We start from the raw sequence: 22,012 nt of genomic DNA, 5'->3' as shown, positions 1-22,012 counted from the left end.
GCCTGGGACTTTTTAAAATCAAGTACTACCTATGTTTATAAGAAACCCTTGCACAGATGCAAAGGAGAGGTACAATATCTGAATGACCATCGAGTAGGCTACAGGTATCCTAAAGATAGAACTCAGGTGCCTAGAGCGGTCTGGTCAAACCCTTTACAATGCCCCAGCAAGGGTCTTGTATGAACTGCACAATTTGACACTGCAGAGAGGCATTGACGAGATGCCTCCTCTGACAATGAGGAAGTAGATTCTGACGAGGCGATGCAAGATGGACTCCGTAGACCACAGGCAGGGGGTAATAAGATAAGATACACAAGAAGAATAAGATACATGCCAGAGAGACACGGACCATGTATATGCAAAGGCATTTTAAATAGAGACTTTATGTCGTTAAAATGTTTTACTAGCACATGGGATCTTAGATTTTGAGCAAATAAATGAAGACTTAGCATGCCACTTCTGAAAGATTAGTGACCTTTGCATGAGTAGATGCAGGATTGGCAGTCAACAGTAGATGAAGGGCAAGGCGTTTTTAGTAGATGAGGGAAATCTGTCGTGTTTACATGATCTGGCGCATAGGATGCCAGATCCACAGTAACGTGGTTCACTCTGAAATGGCCTAGTAAGCCATTCAGTTCAAGGGTAATTAGGGATGAGCAATAAATTCCAGCCTAGTCAGCGACGCACACATCCAATAATGAATTAAAAAAAGATGCAGGGCTGGAAGTCAGTAGTAGATGTAGTGCAGCTAGTCACTAATAGATGCAGGGCTGATAGTCTGCTGTAGATGCAGATCAAGCTGGCAATAAACATTAAAGGCAAAGCTGAGAACCCTTTAAATATGGTGACAGAACATGCCCCAGCATCACCCGACACTGCCTCCGGTACCTCATTTTCCACCTCTGCACTCTTACTGGACAGTCCCCATGCACTCCCCCTCCCACCTCACCCCACCCACCCCCCAGCTAATTAACCAGCCACTGAAGATCATGAGTGGCCCCACCCAATTTGTGGAGGCACCCCTTTCTTGTCCCAACATCAGGATCTGCAGCTTAACTGCAAAATTCAATCATATGCGGTTTGCTTTCTTGAGCTGTTTTTCAGTTATCTGCTTTGCCACTCACCTTTCAAATAGAAAGTTAAACACTTTGTACATAATTGTCAGATAATAAATTAATCATTCATTATTTTTGAAGACATCTATCATTGAGGAATGGAAGTAACTGAGATATGGCATTCTATACAGTTTAAACATACCCATTTAAGATCCACTGAATAGGAATATTAAAATATCTCAGAAAAGCAGAAACTTTAAAAATGCAGAACTATAGCAGCCATAAATGAATTTCTATTTGCAGATATTATTGATCATTAAAATCATAAAGTATGACAATACACCAGGTTTCGTAACTAAAAGTAAACAAAACCAGTTCGGAATTAAATTCGGTACAAATGCAAATCTATCAGAAATGAATACTTTAGGAATCAAAAAGGTCCTTTCAATAATGTTTCATACTGTTCTTCTAATTATGGATTGAGGTCATTCTTATCAGTGAGCCAATTCCCGGCATTTCTGCTGTTAAATGAGTTTCCTGTAACTCAGCAGCAGATCCGTAGAAACAAATAAAACTGTATTTACAAATCTACCACTGGGCCATGATAAACCGATTTGGAACCAGAATCATCAGAAGCTGACTCAGATATCAGACTTCCAGAAATAAACACCAAGAGCTAGTTCAGATCCCCAGCTTCCACAATCCAATACATAATTTTTTTAAAGTGTTGATCTAGGAAAAAATAGGGAAAAGTGCTTTACATTATTATTCGATTGATGAAGAAATTCATGTTATATCAGAGTAGATTTCAATAAACATCTATGGGGTGATGGTTGTGGTAGTACCAGGTATTGCGGTACCTAAGAGGTTGATGACCATTCGTTAGACCCAGGAGTCTACCATTGGCTGTATTATGTAGCTCCGCCCTGAAGGCGGAGTATAAGAGATGGTGCCGTCCCAGCAGCCTTCACTTTCTGTACCGAAGCTGCTGGAGAACAAGTTCTCGTAGATTAAAGCCTTCAGTTATGAAATCACTTTGTCTTGAGTGTAATTGATCGCGCATCAATTTAATCGACTAAGACTTAAGCTGGAAGGATGGATCTCCGAATCAAACCGGAGTGCCTTCAACTCAGCCCCCACGCGGAGAACTCGGCTGCAATATTTAACCACTGGCTGGCATGCTTTAAAGGCTAACTCGAGACAGCCGGAGGCACCCCCACAGAGGGACAGAAAATGCATCTCCTGCGCTCAAGGGTCAGCCCTGGGGTCTACCCCCTTATCGAGGAAGCAGAGAACGATGATGCCGCGATCGAATTGCTAGAAGGACATCATATCCGCCCTGTAAATCAGGTCTACGCTCGTCACCTGCTTGCAACGAGACGACAAAGCCCCGGGGAATCGTTGGAAGACTTCTACCGGGCGCTACTGGTGCTGGGCCGAAACTGTGACTGCCCGCAAGTTTCGGGGAGCGAGCACACGGAACATTTAATCAGGGATGCCTTCGTAGCAGGTATGAGCTCCTCAGATATCCGCCGAAGACGCCTAGAAAGGGACACCCTGGGACTTAGAGAGGCACGGGCCCTGGCAGGGTCCATGGATGTTGCCTACAAAAGCGCACAGTCCTATGCGCCAGACCGCGTGGCAGCGCCCTGGGCTGTGTGGCACCCCGCAGCGGCAGCCCCACAGACCTTCCCACTGACCCCGCAGGCCTGCGCTACGAGACGGCCTGCTAACGCCGCCGGGCCCCGCTGTTTCTTCTGCGGGCAGGCGAATCATCCCCGCCCGCGCTGCCCGGCCTGCACCGCCACCTGCAAAGGGTGCGGCAAGAAGGGACACTTTGTGGGGGTCTGCCTGGCCCGCGCCATGGCCGCGGTCACCACCGACTCCGGAGTGCCGTGGCAACCCCCCCCTTCAGGCCCCGACCGGCCAGCGCTCACCCCCACCCCCCTATCCTAGGGCCATGTGCAACCCACGGGCGCGGCCATCTTGCCCCCCGGACACCACGCTGGACGGGTGGGCGCCGCCATTTTGTCCATCGCCGCCGCCATTTTGTTCATCCCCGGACACCATGTGCGAACCATGGGTGACGCCATCTTGGATGGGGCCCCAGGCCCCCACCACGGCCGACTATATGCTGCCCGATCAGAACTCGCAATTGCTTCATCTGGCCTCGGTGACACTGGACCAAAGTCGACGTCGGACACTCGCAACAGCTACAACGGCGGTCTTCATCAACGGCCACAAGACGTCTTGCCTGATTGACTCTGGGAGCACGGAAAGCCTTGTTCACCGCGACACGGTAAGGCGCTGTTCATTTGTAACCCACCCTGTAAACCAAAGGATCTCCCTGGCCTCCGGGTCACACTTGGTGGAGATAAAGGGGTTTTGCCTAGCGAACCTCACTGTCCAAGGCAGGAAATTCGACAATTTCCGCCTGTATCTCCTGCCGCACCTCTGCGCGGCTACCCTCCTGGGGCTGGACTTCCAATGCCATTTGAAAGCCTGACCTTTAAATTCGGCGGCCCTATACCTCCCCTTACTGTCTGCGGCCTCGCGACCCTTAAGGTCGACCCGCCTTCCCTGTTTGCGAACCTCACCCCGGATTGCAAACCCGTCGCCACCAGGAGCAGGCGGTACAGTGCCCAGGACCGGACCTTCATCAGGTCAGAGGTCCAAAGGCTGCTGGGGGAAGGGGTCGTCGAAGCGAGCAACAGTCCCTGGAGAGCTCAAGTAGTGGTGGTAAAGACCGGGGAGAAGCATAGGATGGTCATTGACTACAGCCAGACCATCAACAGGTTTATGCAGCTGGAAAATTACCCTCTCCCCCGTATAGCCGACCTGGTAAACAGGATCGCACAATACAAAGTTTTTTCCACGGTGGATCTCAAGTCCGCCTACCACCAGCTACCCCTCCGTAGTAGTGACCACAAGTACACTGCCTTCAAAGCAGATGGGCGGCTCTATCAATTTTTAAGAGTTCCCTTTGGTGTCACTAATGGGGTCTCGGTCTTCCAGCAAGAGATGGACCGAATGGTTGACCGATACGGCTTACGCGCAACGTTCCCGTATCTGGATTACGCCACCATCTGCGGCCATGACCAGCAGGACCACGACACCAACCTCCGCAAATTTCTCCAGACCGCGGAAATCCTTAACCTGACATACAATAAGGATAAATGCGTGTTTAGCACCGACCGTCTAGCCATTCTAGGCTACGTAGTGCAAAATGGAGTTATCGGCCCCGACCCTGAACGCATGCGCCCCCTTGTTGAGTTACCCCTCCCTCACTGCCCCAAGGCCCTGAAGCGCTGCCTAGGGTTTTTCAGCTATTACGCACAGCGGGTCCCCAACTACGCGGACAAAGCCCGACTCCTAATCCAGTCCACAACCTTCCCCCTGTCAATGGAGGCCCGCCAGGCCTTCAGCCGCATCAAAGCAGACATTGCAAAGGCCACGATGCGCGCCATCGACGAGTCCCTCCCCTTCCAGGTCGAGAGCGATGCGTCCGGCGTAGCTCTGGCGGCCACCCTTAACCAAGCGGGCAGACCCGTGGCTTTCTTCTCCCGTACTCTCCATGCTTCCTAAATTCGCCATTCCTCGGTCGAAAAAGAGGCACAAGCCATAGTAGAAGCTGTGAGACATTGGAGACATTACCTGGCCAGCAGGAGATTCACTGTCCTCACGGACCAACGGTCGGTTGCCTTCATGTTCGATAGTGCACAGCGCGGCAAGATTAAAAACGACAAGATCTTGCAGTGGAGGATAGAACTCTCCACCTTCAACTACGAGATCTTGTACCGTCCGGGGAAGCTAAACAAGCCTCCTGATGCCCTGTCCCGCGGCACTTGCGCCACTGCACAAGCAGACCGCCTCCGAGCCCTCCACGAGGACCTCTGCCACCCGGGGGTCACTCGCTTTTTCCATTTTGTCAAGACCCGCAACCTGCCCTACTCCATCGAGGAGGTCAGGTCCGTCACCGGGGACTGCCAAATCTGCGCAGAGTGCAAACCGCATTTCTACTGGCCAGAGAGGGCGCACCTGATAAAGGCTTCCCGTCCCTTTGAACGCCTCAGCATGGATTTCAAAGGCCCCCTCCCCTCCACCGACCGCAACACTTATTTCCTGAACGTGATTGACGAGTACTGCCGGTTCCCATTCACCATCCCCTACCCAGACATGACCACAACCACCGTCATCAAGGCCCTCCAGGGTATCTTTACACTGTTTGCTTTCCCCGCGTACATACACAGTGATAGGGGGTCCTCCTTTTGACGAATATGATATAAAATAGTTACTTTAAAGATATATAGCAACTGTAATGTAGATATAGGCTGGTCTAATTCATGTTAGTTCACAGACAAAGGATTTCAGAGAGCATGGCAAAGGAGGGGGGGATGGGGTGTTTAGAGTATGAGGAGAAAAGGATGCTGGGTAATAAGCGGCCAGGGGAAGTGATGAGAAGTGAGACAATTAGGATGTATGGCCAGGTCATGAGGGGTATAGGATGACCTATGGGAATCGTGTATGTGAAACTTGATGCCATTTGAATGTGTTGGTAGAGATTTCTTTGTTCTACAGAATCACTCGATTCTGGAGACCCAGGAGGCAGCTTGTGTTCTGGGTTTGTGTGAAACGAGTCAGACTTGCAAGTCAAATAAAAATAACTAATGCTATGCCTACAAATCCATCTCGAGTTTTATTGAGGCCAGACTGATGGGTAAAGAATTTATTATTTCTCACTTTATGAGCGACGAACTGCGTCAATTCCTGCTCAGCAAGGGCATCGCCTCGAGCAGGACGACCAGTTACAACCCCCGGGGAAACAGACAGGTAGAGAGGGAGAACGGAACGGTCTGGAAGACTGTCCTACTGGCCCTATGGTCCAGGAATCTCCCAGTCTCCCGCTGGCAAGAAGTCCTCCCGATGGCCCTCCACGCCATCCGGTCATTGCTCTGTACAACCACAAATCAGACACCTCATGAACTTCTTCTTGTTTTCCCCAGGAAGTCCTCCTCCGGGACCTCGCTCCCAACCTGGCTAGCGACACCCGGACCCATCCTGCTTTGGAAGCACGTGCGGGTGCACAAGTTGGACCCGTTGGTCCAGAGGGTCCACCTGCTGCACGCTAACCCCCAGCACGCTTACGTGGCGTTCCCTGACGGTCGGCTAGATACAGTCTCCATTCGGGACCTGGCGCCCGCCGGAACCCCCCCCGCCCCCCCCAACAGCAGTGGGAGGGGTCAGTACTCCCGCCGCCCCTGCCTAGGCCCGCCCACCCACCCTACAGGCACTCCGCCCCATGTCAACCGTTTGCCCCAACAGCGCCACCTAGGGGGTGACGAAGCTGCCAGCGAGGCTGAAACCACGCTCCCGGAGTCGCAACTACCGGGACCCCCACCAGAATCATCACCGAAGCCCAGACGCTCCAGAAGGACGACCAGGCCACCTGATCGACTGATTGCTTCACTGTGAACACTTTGTAAATATCCTCGACACCACAGTACCTCCATACCTGATCATACCATGCTAAAGGCGACTGTTACCACTGGCCACCACCCCCGCCGGACTCTTTTTTAACACAGGGTGAATGTGGTAGTACTAGGTATTGCGGTACCCAAGAGGCTGATGACCATTGGTTAGACCCAGGAGTTTACCATTGGCTGTATTACGTAGCTCAGCCCTGAAGGCTGAGTATAAGAGATGGTGCTGTCCCAGCAGCCTTCACTTTCAGTACCGAAGCTGCTGGGGAACAAGTTCTAGTAGATTAAAGCTTACCAGACTCCTAAACAACCCTCTTATGGAGTGTTCTGTTCTCTTCACACATCTTCTCTACTGAGTAGTACTGCACTCCTGTATGCTTCACCCGATGCCTGTGTCTATGTATTTACATTGTGTATTTATGTTTGCCCTACATTTTTTTTTCATGTATGGAATATGTCTGAACTGCACGCAGAACAATATGTTTCACTGTACATCGGTACATGTGACAATAAACAAGTCCAATCCAATCCGCAAACTTCCGCCTCTGCCCTTTACGCCTACCGAATAAAGCACATTGTGGCCTGACTCAGGGACTGCAGTGGTTCAAGAAGGCAGTTCACCACCACCTACTCAAGGGTAGCTAGGGATGGACAATAAATGCTTGCCTAGCCAGCAACGTCCACACCCAAAAATGAATTAAAAAATATAAGTATTTAGAAAAGACTCATATTCTACCCTTTAATTCTGCCTCTCTACAGAGGAAGGAACTCAACCTACTCTTCTCCAGCTTTACATCTACAACAAATAATGGAGGAAAGGCATATGCAGTAGCCCATGCCAAGGATGGCCCTATGATTCAACAATGGTTCCTTGCAAGGCCTCCTCCAGGCCGAATGATCAGCAGAGCCGTCCTCGGCCAGATGATGGGAAGAGACCACCCACCAGACCAAAGAAGTCTGGATGGGGATTACAAAGAAATTCAGCAGCCATGGAGTTGTCTGAAAGACCTGGTTACAATGTCATGCGAGGCTGAATGACCTTCCAGGGTGACTGTGCAACAATTTCACAAATGGAGCTATCTGGAAGGGTGTAATGTGTGTCAAGTGTTTCTTGCCAGGTGCACAAAGCGGCAAGAAGTAACCAAGCCATGTCACTACATGACAGCAGGAAATTCTCATACGGGGGTGCTTCTTAAGTGAATGTCCAAGATCATTGAGATGTCCGTCGACAATGGACATGGTAGACACACAAATGGAAAAATGATGTTTCCACAAAAGATTAATTGCAACGTCCCATTTTCTCTGCAGGAAAATGGAGCTCATAATGTCTAATAGAAATATAAGATGGGAGGAGCTGCAACTAACTGTGCAATTTTCACTCTGTTGGAGGATGAAATGTTGGAGTTGGCATCAAACTAATGGAGTTGGACCATTGGCCAATCTATTGTGGAAGGACAGCCCGGATTGTGAGATTTTAAGGGTACATAGCCCTCTCCTGCAAAAATAGTGAAGGGGATGTGGGGGAGGAAACTGGGGAAGGTGGTTTGGGGTGGGGGGGTGAGAGCTCTGATGGGTACAACAACTTTGGAGGTTTACAGCATTTGGAAGGAATGTATGTCTCAATTTTGAAGGGCTTGAAGTTTCAACCCTGGTTACCATCTCCCAATGGTGAAGTGCGTGACTGTGTGTAGAAAACATGCATCCCTGATGACGTCTTAAATGAGGATATTGACATTCATAATCCTGTTCCCCCCAACAAGTGAAGCTTCTTCAGCCCCAGCCACCAGCCCTGACGGCCGACCATTAACTTCTTAGGGAACCTCAGAGGACGAAACATCACAAATTATGCAGCACCGAACACCAGCTCAGATGCACACACCTCAGCGGGTATGCGTGACCCAGCTGCGAACACATCGCAGTCAGAAGACCAGTTCTCGGAAACCGAGATAGTGAAGACCTCTGGCACTTGGGAGGAAGCTGGAGGCAACTTAAATGCTGATCCACAGGTTGATGATGAGCCTATGGAGTCATCACACAGGAAGCAGATGCTGAGCATACAGTGCAAGGCTCATGAAGATGTGGCAGAGTTTTCTGAGAGGTTACTCCCACTGGCACTGACAGGGGAGGCATCCATCCAGATGTAAAGCGCTGCCATCACCCATTCTTCTGAACAAGACTTCCTCCATTGGAAAATTGGCCACTGCCATGAAGAATCAAATCCAGCAGTTCATTTATGGGATATTGGCAATCAGTGGATGTACACAAGGGATCCCAGGCAAAAGGAAATGTAAAGATCAGAAGCTTGTCTCCAGCACAACTAGCAGCTCGACGAGAGCACCACACTGTCGCCCCCAGAAACAATTTAAGGAAACACTACAGTAGTCATACATGGGTTAAAAATATATATTTCTTTATTCTCCTCCTTTTTCACATTTTCTCCCAAATTTACACCCACCAACAATAAACAATCAGTAACAAATATGTCAATCCCCATATCAATAACAACAATCCCATCCTCCTACCAAACCCAAAACATTCGCCCACATGTTCACATAAACAAATGACAAAAAGGAATCAGGAATCACCCATCTCTCCCACCCCCCCCCTCCCCCCAACCCTCCCCCGCCCCTCTCCCCCAACTAATGTCGGATGTTATCCAGTTCTTGAAAGTGCATAATGAATAATGCCCATGAATTGTAGAACCCTTTTATCCTTCCCCTCAGTTCAAATGTAACCTTCTCAAGAGTCAAGAATTCCAACAGATCCCCCCACCACGCCAGGGCACAGGGTGGAGAGGTTGCTCTCCAACCCATCAGGATCCACCTTCGGGCGATCAACGAGGCAAAGCCTACAACATCTGCCTCAGCACCTGTTTCCAACACTGGCTGAACCGACACCCCGAATATCCTAGGTCCATTTTCACATGCAGCACTTTAGAAATTACCCTAAAAACCTCCTTCCAGTAATTCTCTAGCTTTGGACAGGACCAAAACATATGAACGTAATTAGCGGGCCGCCCCCCGCAACGTTCACACACATCTTCTACTCCTTCAAAGAATCGGCTCATCCTCGCCCTCGTGAGGTGTGCTCTGTATACCGCCTTCAGCTGTATCAGCCCCAACCTTGCGCACGAGGTGGAGGCATTCATTCTCCGGAGCACCTCACACCAGAATCCCTCCTCCATATCCTCTCCCAACTCTTCCTCCCACTTTGCTTTGATCCCTTCCAGTGGTGCCCTCTCCTCTTCCAAAATAGCTCCGTAAACCGCTGACACTATACCCTTCTCCAGTCCCCCTGTCGTCAACACCTCCTCCAGCAATGTGGAGGCCGGCTCCTCTGGGAAGTTCTACATCTCCTTTCTGGCAAAATCTCGAACCTGCATGTATCTAAACATTTCCCCCTGCTCCAGCCCATACTTCGCTTCCAGCTCCTTCAATCCTGCAAACCGACCCCTAAGAAACAAATCTTTCAGTGTCTTAATCCCCTTCTCCTCCCATTTCCGAAAATTTCCATCCCACCTCCCTGGCTGTGGTTCTCAGGATCGGCATTTTCCTTGACCCTGCCCCCAACCCGAAATGTTGGCAAAACTGCCTCCAAATTCTCAATGAAACTATTATTACCGGACTCCCCGAGTACTTCGCCAGGGCTTTTGGGAGCGGCGCTGTTGCTAGTGCTTTCAATCCTGACCCCCTGCACAAACTCTCCTCCATTCTGACCCACTGGGAATCAACCCGTTACCCAGCTCCGCATCTTCTCCACATTCGCCGCCCAGTAGTAATACATCAGGTTCGGAAGACCCAAACCCCCTGCCTGCCTTCCTCTCTGTAGTAGCACCTTTCTAACTCTGGCCACTTTCCCTCTCCATATGAACGACGTAATCCTTCCCTCAATCTCTCTGAAAAAAGCCTTTGGCAGGAAAATCGGCAGGCACTGAAAAATAAACAGAAATCGTGGCAACACGTTCATTTTAACCGCCTGTACCCGACCCGCCAGTGACCGAGGGAGACCATCCCACCTTGCCAGATCAGCTTTCACTCTCCCCACCAAACTAGAAATGTTGTACCTGCGGAGCACCCCCCCCCCCCCCCCCCCCCCCCCCACTCCCGGGCAACCTGCACCCCCAGGTACCTAAAGTGAGTCCCTGCCCTACGGAATGGCAGCCCCCCCACCCCTGCCCCCACACCCAGCCGAGACATGTAGTCATACATGGGTGATATGCAGTTCTATCTGTGTCAAAATTTGTAATAAATTACTATTGTTTGCACTTGCTACTCCGGCTTCATTTGCGTTTCATGAGCTGGTTTGGGTTTGAATTGACTAAATGCTCTGAAGGGAGTTGGTGCTCATGTGGTCCCCTATGATCGGCCTCATTTGGTCCCTCACCACGGGAACATGATGTGGAGATGGGAACATGCACAGGCAGCTCTGGTGTTAATTCATATGAGACATAAAGAATAGATAATACAACAAAGATGGTCTTGTAAAGCGAGTCGCGCTTACTGAGTAAAGCTTCACATTATTAAGAAACTCGTGTCTCACTGGCATCCATAGGTTCCTGTGAACCAGCTTCAGCAGCCAGCTGGCATGGCTCACCATCCTCATAACCAGACTTATCCTCAAGACTACTTATCAAAGGATGCGGCTTGCTCCTTTACATCTTCCTGCACCAGGACCTCCCCTCTCTTGAACACCAGGTCATGTAACGCAGAGAAGATCGTGATCATGAGTGACACACGTGCAGGATAATATTGCAACGCAGCACCTGAATAACATCTGGTCAATAATGGTCCCGGTGGAAGCATGGTTCTCACTGTACCACATCTTGGCCTTCGTGTGCGTATGTCTGACTGGGGCCATGAGTTATCTCTTGAATGGGTATTCCTCATCTCCCAGAAGACAGCCATCCAAAGGTTCTGGCGGGAAGAACATTCCTGGTATCTAGAAGTGCCCGAATATGTACAAATCATGACCACACAATCCTCTGCCTATGGCCACAAACAAGCTGGACATCGATTTAATGGAACTTCTTTTTGTTCAAAGGCCCATGGCTGACCCAATGGTACTTTGATTGCAACATGGGTGAAATCTAAGATCCACTGCATTTTGGGGAATCCAGCAATAACTGTAAAGCGACTGGGTCTCTTGGCTTGACTGGCATTATCTGCACTGAATTAAATTAATTCATGGTGTGTCTGAAGATTACATCTGTGACAACCTTGCTCAATAATGGTCTGCTAGTATCCGGCTGCATTGCAGCTTGGTATGGCAACTGCTCAGCCCAAGATTGCAAGAAGCTGCAGAGTGTGGTGAACTCAGCCCAACACATCACACAAGCTTGCTACCCTCCACCGATTCTGTCTACACCTCCCGCTGCCTCTCAGGAAGGCAGGCAGCGTTGTCAGAAACCCCTCACACCCAGGCTTTGCCCTCTTCCAGACCCTTCCATCAGGCCGAAGAACAGAAGTCTGAAGACCCGCACATACTGCTAATAGTAATATAATAATAATAATCTTTACTGTCACAAGTAGACTTACATTAACACTGCAATGAAGTTACTGTGAAAAGCCCCTAGTCGTCACACTGGCGCCTGTTTGGGTACACGTGAGAATTCAGAATGTCCAAATTACCTAACAGCACGTCTTTCGGGACTTGTGGGAGGAAACCGGAGTACCCAGAAGAAACCCACGCAGATGGGTTTCAGGACTCGTGGGAGTAAACCGGAACATCCGGAGGAAACCCACGCAGACATGGGGAGAATGTGCAGATTCCAGACATAGGCACAGCTTCTTCCCCACAGGTACTAGACTGCTCAACGATTCTCCCTTGGACTGATCTGTTCCCTGTAAAACACTATTCACGACGCCGTATGCTGCTCTTGCACATGTATTTGCTTTGCTTGGCCCTTGTTCTGTACTGTAACCAATCACTATTTGCTGATGTACTTTGTTGATTATTCTTTTTGTCTACTATGTACTTGCGGTGTACGTTCCCTTGGCCGCAGAAAAATACTTTTCACTGTACTTTGGTACATGTGACAATAAATCAATCAATCACGCCTCTGGCTGATGCCTGGAAGGACCCAGATGCAAAAGAACTTCAAGGTAACTGTAACCTTCAAATCCACAGGCATAGAGTGGACATTGACACAATTTGAAGCTTTCTCACCAGCCAACATTTTGCACAGTGATGTGACTGGCTCCCTGGAGAGATGCAGCCTTCTAAGGCACTGGTGCTCTGACATTTGAAGCTAGAGCATCATTACCTTATACATTTTGTTGACAGGATAATGCCTTCGCCCACCTCTGCCAGCCTGCTATTGAAGTCTCTCATTTTCAGGCCCTTGTACAGCAGCAGATTTTTCACCTTGCTGGACCACAGAGTGCACCTGTCCCTGGCCAGCTGTCCTCCTCCATCACCTCCTATCCTCTTCACTGGAAGAGGAGTCTACTCTAGAGTGGACTACGCCATGGTGGACAGTGGTCACCGGGTACAATACTGGAGTCAACAAACTTCAGTTTAGCCTGTCTGTAGCACCCTACTCTATCAATGTCTACTATTTCAAGTTGAAAAAGATGAATAAATGTGCTTCAAACACTGGGAACTCTCCCACCTTCTTAAAATATCTTGTTCAATGTTTTGTTTTTTGTGGCTTTAGACACCACAGGGTTGGTATGCCAGTTGTGAATCATTTTGCAACCGTAACTTGAAGCAGGACAAAAAAATCTAAATAGCAAAATGCTGTGTGTTGAAAAACAGTACATGAAAAGCATTAAAATAAACCATCTGGTCCAGGTTAACTATAATATAAAGACTATTCACAGTTCTTGAATACAAAGAAAAAATTTGGCATCCACAGGGGTCTCCTGCTGCCTTAGGTCTCAGGTCTAGACATCACATTAACAAAATGACTCAAGTGAAATGACAGAAAACCAATGACCACATACCACAAATATAAAATAATTCAAACTGTCAATTGATAATTTAGGAAGCAAATAAATGTTAAGAAGTGCTTTTGAAACAGTATGGTTAAATATTTTCTCCGGTTCTAAAGTCTGCTTATTGGATTCATTTTAGGAAGCATTAATTATAGAGCGACATGATGGCAGAGTGGTTAGCACTGCTGCCTCATGGCACCGAGGATCCGGGTTTGATCATGGCCCCGGGTCACTGTCCATGTGAGTTTGCACATCGCCCTGGGTATGCATGGGCCTCACCCCCACAACCCAAAGATGTGCAGGTAGGTGGATTGGCCACGCTAAATTGTCCCTTAATTGGGAAAAAAAGAATTGGGTACTCTAAATTCAGAAGAAAAAAAGCAAAAAAAAGAAGCATCAATTATACCTGCTGAATAAAATAAAAGTTCCTCTGAAGCTAACAATTAAATATTTTTCCCAACTAGTCCCAGTAATTTTAACTAAAGTCAACACGAGCAAGGCAGCAAACGTTGTATTAAAACTGACTACAAATGCCACCATCCTATTTAATCTTAGTTCCATCCGGAAGATTCATGGAAGATATAGTTAACAAGTCCATTCCATACGAAGTAAAAGTGTCCACCTGTCCAACTTCACTTCTGTGACCCTGTCTATTTATGGCAAATGCATCTTGTGTTGTTGTGGGATTATATCACTGGAAGCATTAGCTGCATATTTAGGTATTAGTATCATAGAACCCCTACACTGCAAGAGGCAGCCATTCGGTCCAACGAGTCTGCACCGACTCTGAAAGCGCACCCTACCTAGGCCTAATCCCCTGCTGTATCTCTGTAACTCCACGTAACATAAGAACATAAGAACTAGGAGCAGGAGTAGGCCATCAGGCCCCTCGAGCCTGCTCCGCCATTCAATAAGATCATGGCTGATCTTTTGTGTACTCAGCTCCACTTTCCGGCCCGAACATCATAACCCTTTATTCTTCAAAAAACTATCTATCTTTATCTTAAAAACATTTAATGAAGGAGCCTCAACTGCTTCACTGGGCAAGAAATTCCATAGATTCACAACCCTTTAGGTGAAGAAATTCCTCCTAAGCTCAGTCCTAAATCTACTTCCCCTTATTTTGAGGCTATGCCCCCTAGTTCTGCTTTCACCCGCTAGTGGAAACAACCTGCCCGCAACCTTTGGACATTAAGGGCCAATTGATCATTACCAATTCACCTAACCTACACATCTTTGAACATAAGGGATAAGTTAGCCTGGCCAATCCACCTACCTTCACATCTTTGGACTGTGGGAGGAAGCCAGAGCACCTGGAGGAATCCCATGCAGACACGAGGACTATGTGCAAACTCCACACAGTCACCCAAGGTTCAAATCGAACCAGGGTCTCTGGCGCTGTGAGCCAAAAATGCTAACCACTGCACCACCATGTCCCCCTAGTAGTATGACCCAAGAGAACATAATAAAATTTTAAATCTGAGGGTTTGTACACAGGAGAACATGGTTCTTTTTGCAGTCGCACTGATTGCACGTGATATTCTACCTGATAGGCTGGCAACCATGATAGCACTTTACATATTTTATGCATTAATGCTATGAGACACTGGCTGCTCATCACCTTCCCGTTCTTTCTGTAACTTCGGTTCACCCTGACTTGGGACATACAAAATTAAGGTGAGAACAGGTAAGAACACAAAGTGATTATTTACAATGCATTGCTGACAATGTTCTGTTTAATTCGTTCATGGGATAAAGGAATCGCTGTCAAGGCCAAAATTTGTTCCGAGTCCCTGGCTGCTCTTGAGAAGGCACTGTTAGAAAGGAAATTCAGGTATTTGACCCAGCAACAGCGAGGAAATAGCAATATAATTCCAAATCAATATGATGTGTTACTTGGAGAGGAACTCTTTTTTTAAATATAAATTTAGAATACCCAATTTTTTTTTCCAATTAAGGGGCAATTTAGCATGGTCAATTCACCTAACCTGCACATCTTTGGGTTGTGGGGGGTGAAACCCATGCAGACATGGGGAGAATGTGCAAACTCCTCACGGACAGTGACGCAGGGCAGCCGTAGTCCCAGTGCTAACCACTGCCCCACATGCCACCCTTGAGGCAAACTCTTAAGTCGTACTGTTCCCATGCATCTGCTGCCATTGTTCTTTTAGGTGGGTTAGGAAAGTTCTGTTGAAGAAGCCATGGCAGCTTGATGCACTGTTCTTTCCGATAATACACTTCTTTTACTGTGTTCAATTCTTGCTGCAGATGGACATGGGCTGTTTCCAGTATCTGAGGAGTTACGAATGGTACTGAACGCTGTACTGAACATCTACACTTATGAAGTTATGATGGAGCTCATTCTGGTATAAATCCTTCAAGATTGGCAACTTCATCAGTATCGCTGCCACCAAGCCATTCCTGGTGATGGACATTAAAGTCCCCATCCATAGCACATTTTTACTCTTGCTACCCTCAGTACCTCTCTTCCAAGTGGTGTTCAACATGGAGGTGCAATTATTTATCAGCTTAGGGAAGGTATCAGCAGGTGATTTCCTTGCCTATGTTTGACCTGATGCCAGATAAGTTCATGGCACAAAGTCAATGTTGAGGGCTTCTAAGGCCGTTCCCTCCTGACAGAACTACAGCAGTGGGACAAGTTACCCAGGGATGGTGTTGGAGAAATCTGGGGCATTGGTTGCAAGGTCTGATTCGGTGCATATGATTATCAGAATGTTGCTTGATTAGTCAATAAGAAAGCTCCAGTTTAGGTACATCCCCATAAGTTGGTAAAGAGGACTTTGCAAAGTCAATTGGCAAGTGTGTGCCATTGCCGTTTTCAGTCCTTAGGTCAATGCTGTGTGTTCAGCCCTATTTTACTCTTATTCAACTTTTTTGTAGTAGCTTGATACAGCTGAGTGGGTGGCAAGACCATTTCAGAGCATCCACATTGCTGTGGGTCTGAGTCACACGTAGGACAGACTGCGTAAAGATGGCAGATCACCTTCCTTGAAGACGCTATTGAACCAGATAGATTTTTGCGATGATCTTGTAGTTTCATAATTACTGGTCATTATCATTGAGATGAGCATTTTATTCCAAAATTATTAATTCAGTTTAAATACACAACTACTATGCAGGGATTGGAACACATGGACTGAATTTTGTGGTCCCCTGGGATGGGATGGAGACTTGCAGCAGCCACTCAAGGATCTCCTTCCTCCACCACTGAGATTTTACACGTGGTGTAGGGAAGACAGCGCTCAGGTCTTCAGGTGAAACTGACAACATTGCAACCAGGCTAAGGGGGGTGCATCCTGGTCAGGCATCCTATGTCCATCTGAGCACCCCACCAAAGCTTCCCACTCTGTTTCCCTCCCCCCTCGGCCCTGCATTCCTGGCCTTCCTGGGACCTTCCGGCCTGGTCCAGCAAGGCTCCAGACTCATCTAAAGTCAGGGCTCTATCGGAGTCTCTTCCACATTCACAAGAACACATGAACTAGCAACACTTCCCTACTTTTATATTCAATTCTCCTTGCAATAAACGTCGACATTCCATTTACCATTCTATTCCACATTTTTATGTGATTCATGTATCAGGATACCCAGATCCCTCTGAACTGTAGAGTTCTACAGTTTCTCACCACTGCCAAATTGGAGAAGTTCACATTTTACATTATACTCCATTTGACAAATTTTTGCCCACTCAACCTATCTGAATTCCTTTGTAGACTCTATGTCCTCTTAACAATTTACTTTCCTACACACTTTTGTTTCATCAAATAATTGGTCCCAGCGGTGGCCACAGCTCATGGTGGCGCTGTTGCAACAGGCGAGCTGCCGGCCATTGGATTGGCAGATGTCGGAGACAGGACTGCGGATGGGGCCAGGAGGACAGCCTCAAGCCAACTCAGTCATATAGTTCCAAAATGGCTGCAGGATGTGCTGGCCAAGCACAGGTGGGCTTGACCACCCCCCCCCCCCAGCACCTTTACACTAGGGGCCAAAGATCCATCTCCCTTCCCACACTGCACTAATCCAAGTCTCTGGTAGTCAGAGAACATCACCACTATGCTACCATTCCTCAGTGGCATAAAGGGCTTGTAGATTTCCTTCTGAAACGGAGTTAGAATCCATCCAGTAGGTGGGCTGAAATTCTCTTGTCCTAGCTATGTGCACCTTTCTTAAAGACAAGCTTGGTCATCTGGTTGGCTAAGTTACACCTGACACAGAACCAAGTTCCTTGAGATAGCAAAGCACTCGAGTACGCAGTGCTGACCCCATTGCCACAAAAGAAAATTATTTCAAGAGACTAAGTTCACTGCCAAATGGTGCACAGCTGTTTTCACAGAAATACACACTGGGATATGCGAATGAAAAACAGAAAGTGCTTGAAAAACTCAGCAGGTCTGACAGCATCTGTGGAGAGACACAGTTAATGTTTCAAGTTCAAAATCCAGAAATTATAGCCACCAAACTATACTTTACTGGTTAGACAAGCATTTATTGCCCACTCCAATTGCCCTTGAGAAGGTGGTCAGCTGCCTTGTTAAACCGCTGCAATTCATGTGTTGTAGGTATACCCACAGTGCTGTTAGAGAGAGTTCCAGTAGTTTGACCCAGTGCCAGTGGGGGAAGTCAGGGTAGTGAGTGGCTTAGATGGGAACTTGCAGGTGGTGGTGCTCCTACATGTCTGCTACTCTGATCCTTCCACATGACAGTGGTCATGGGTTTGTAAGGTGATGTCTCAGGAGCCTCGGTGAGTTCATGCAGTGCATCTATAGATGCTACACATTGCTGCAACTGTGTGTTGGTGATGATGTGAGTGAACGTTTGTGGAAGGGGTGCAGATTAATTAGGCTGCTATGTGCTGGATGTTATTGAAGCTGCATTATTGAGTGTTGTTGAAGCTGCATTCATCCATGTGCAAGAGTCCTTCCTATTTATTTCCATTGTTCCATTTCTTTTGTTTCATTATTTTTGATCCATGGACCCATAATCGAGATGTGACTTCAAAGCAGAAGAGTCCTTGCCAGGGCAGTGTGTTCCTAGGTCTTGTATTATTAGTTGGTCCCAAGTGAATCTTAGGACCAAGCTTTGGAGGAAGTTCATTTGATTGGCTGGCTGGCAAGCTATGGGTTGGTCGGGGCTAGTGTCTTGCCTGATAACAATCAGTGATTGGTTCCCCTTTCTGAGAGAGCTTTGCAGAAGCCATTAGACCTCGAAGGAAGAGGAACTGTGTTTCTCCCTCTCTATGCTGCCGGTTGCCTGCTATCTCCATGAGTCTGCAGTGGAGATCAATACAAGTTCAAGGAAAAGAAAGTACCCAACTGAAAATCTAACCTTGAGAAAGAAACGAACTAGAAAACATCCATCTCAATCAAAGATCCTAATCCTTTTATTTAGAATAGAATCTCTACAGTGCAGAAGGAGGCCATAGCGACTGCACTAACCCTTGGGAAGAGTTCCCTACCCAGGTCCACGTCCTGACCCAATCACCGTAACCCAGTAGCCCTCCCACCTAACCTTTTTGGACAATAAAGGGACAATTTAGCATGGCCAATACACCTAACCAGCACATCTTCGGACCTTGAGAGGAAACCGGAGCAGCGGGAGCAAACACAGGGAAAACGTGCAAACTCCACAGAAAATCACCCGAAGCCAGAATTGAATCTGGGTCACTGGCACTGTGAGGCAGCAATGCTAACCACTGTGTCGCCATATTCATTATTTCTCTTCCCTTTCCACCACCCTTTCCCTTCTGTGTTGTTTGACTGTGTGTTTGTGCAGTGTGGGGTGGGTTAGAAATGGGGTGGTGGTTGGGAATCAGATAGTAGATAGCCAGTTGTATTTTCTGCCTATTTAATTATAATTACTGCTAATAAAAGGTTATTTGTGTTTAAATTTTACAAACCTGTGATTGTAGTCAATTTAACTATGAATATAAAACTTAATTTCATCTGTGTTGCAACCCCGGGTCAGGTGACCGTTGTTATGGAAGAGGTGTTTTCAGATCCCCAAAATGTATCATGGAGTTCAACCAACCTCCCCCTTTAATGCAATTGTTGTTTTTCCGAGCACACGGCTTGTTCTCCAGGAGTGGGATTACAATTATGGACACGTGGGTTTTTAAACACAAAACAATGTTTATTCCATGAACTCAACTTAACATCTTAAATAAACATTGGATCACTTAACACCCCTTACTTCAAAGATAACCCCGAAAATAATACAACACTAAATAATCCTTCAGTTATTCCTTTCAACATCAAAGAGACTTAACACCTTTAAACATAAACACATCAGGTTAAAGGCATTACTTTTATGAGTTTGAATCACCCAAATGATCCAGAGATAGTCTTTCATGGCAGAGATCACAGCAGATCTAGCTCACTGCAAACACAGACTCACCCAAGCTCTTTTCCTTCCTGCAGCTCTCAGCAAACCAGTCGGCACTTTTCAGCTGCTCTCTCAAACTGAAACTTCAAAATGGCTGAGCTAAAAGCCCAGCTCCACCCACTCTCTGACATGACTGCATTTTTTAAAGGTACATTGCTTAAACATCCATTTCTTAAAGGCACTCTCACATGACACCGTGCACTAGCCCAGGGTGTCGTAACACATGCAAGTGGAGAGTATTCCATCACACTTCTAATTCGTGCCTTGCAGATGGTGGGGAGACTTTGGGGAGTCAGGAGGAGAGTTACAAGATTCCAGAGTATACCGGCATCACATGGACTGCTGCGGTTCAAGAATGCAACTCACAACCACCTTTCTCAAGGGCAATTACGGATAGGCAATAAGTACTGGCTAATTCAGCGGCACCCACATCCCATGAATGAATTTTCAAAAATCACACTTTGGAAACTGATCCCAGTGTTCATGCTTTACTTAACTGAAAAGCTTGGTCGAGTTATATCTAGATTGGAAACATTTTCCACTATGCTTAAAGGTAGCTAGTCATGGGCAACTGAATACATTGAGCGTGTTTCGGCTGCACTGCTCAGGGTGTTTCTCGCCATGCCACACTTACATCATTTCCGGCACTGACATCTCGCCAGTGCAAGTAGATGACGCGCGGATTGGGGCACCATTTTTAAAGGCAGCCCAGATCTTTTGACACCCGCTCCGCAGCTCCTGGAGGCCTCTCGCAAGAATCAACGGCCTCATCGCGTTACCAAGTTGGGCGTGACGAGGCCGGTAAATTGCGTGCATTATTGTAGTGAGTTTTTGCTGGCTAAAGTATGTTCAGAAACCTCTTTATATAACAGTGAAATGGAGAATTGCCTCTAAGCAATTCAGTAGAAAAAATTAAAGTAAATTTACCCCTAATCCCTGTTAACCCCAATGGATCTACTGTATAAAAGTGGTGTGCATCTGGCGAGCTTCACTTATTCCACAACTTTGGAGGTGTGTAGACGTTGCTTTTGCTTTCTTAGGCTCACTCACACTAGACTCAGACTGGGTGCCAGTAGGACAACCTGAGCATTGACTGGACATGGGTGGCAGGCGAAGAGGGAAGGAAGGAATAGGGTGGAAGGGTGGAGCAGAAGCTGGACATGGGTGGCAGGCAAAGAGGGAAGGAAGGAATAGGGTGGAAGGGTGGAGCAGAAGCTGGACATGGGAGGCATGCGAAGGGTGGAGAGGGGGGGGATGGGAAAGTGTCCATGAAGGAAGAGAAGGTCTGGGAAAAGTAGGGGCAAGAGTGCCCTGGGAAGAAACAGACTATCCGGGTAGTTTGGGGGGGGGGGGGGTGTAAGAGTTTCCAGGGAAGAGAGAACTGGGCTACACATGTAGCTTGGATATTGGAACAGGTGGGTATGGAAACAGTAATGGGTGTTAGCTCTGAGGGGAGGGAAAGCATGTGGAGGTAACAAGGAGCGGGTCAAAGCATAACAGAGGGGAGAGGAATGACAATATTGGGTGGATTAAGGGTGATGAGGGGGAAGATGGTTGGTGACGGGAGAGGGTAGAAGGTAATGGAGCAAGTCTGAAAATTAACACTCACCATTTTTCAAGTAACAACAATGGAACACACTTGATCTAAAGCTGCGAAACCTCGAAGTGGAGCAGGATTTTTTTGGGTGGGTGGAGTTCAAAATCAGCACAATTGGCTGAATAAAGGGACACCCTAATAATGATGAGGCAACTGGGTGACAACCAGGCTCAGTTGTGTTCTCCTCCCTAAGGTGAAGTCCACACGGCAACATGGGTGCGTCTCACTCATGGATCTCATTAAAGAAAGATCCCAGCAAGGTATGAAGCTGCCATTCATTCTGTGCCATTTGGTGCTGTCAGAAGCAGGGAGGTGAATCCCTCCAAGAGACACGGCTGGTGGACGGCACAAATCTTCATCCAGTCAGATGAATGGTTATACCTGACAAGGGCTCACTCGTCTTTTCACGCTGCCAAAGCAATAGTCTCTCCACGCTGCCAAAGCAATAGTCTCTTTACAGAGTCTTAAAGGTAGTGCAAGCAAACTGAACAGTATCAGCAGGAGGGTTCTCACATGGCTTTCATCACTCAACAGCAATGTCTCCAT

At 47.6% G+C, this 22,012-nt stretch overlaps 1 protein-coding gene across 1 annotated transcript in view; it reads right to left on the bottom strand.

Annotated features, from left to right (window-relative positions):
- slc25a13 (solute carrier family 25 member 13) overlaps positions 1-22,012 on the bottom strand; it is a 470,724-nt gene that overhangs the window by 223,895 nt on the left and 224,817 nt on the right. The window lies entirely within an intron of this gene.

This window comes from Scyliorhinus torazame, chromosome 6 (genome assembly GCF_047496885.1).
Source record: "Scyliorhinus torazame isolate Kashiwa2021f chromosome 6, sScyTor2.1, whole genome shotgun sequence".
NCBI lineage: Eukaryota > Metazoa > Chordata > Chondrichthyes > Carcharhiniformes > Scyliorhinidae > Scyliorhinus > Scyliorhinus torazame.
This window is presented reverse-complemented; position numbering and strand designations above follow the sequence as displayed.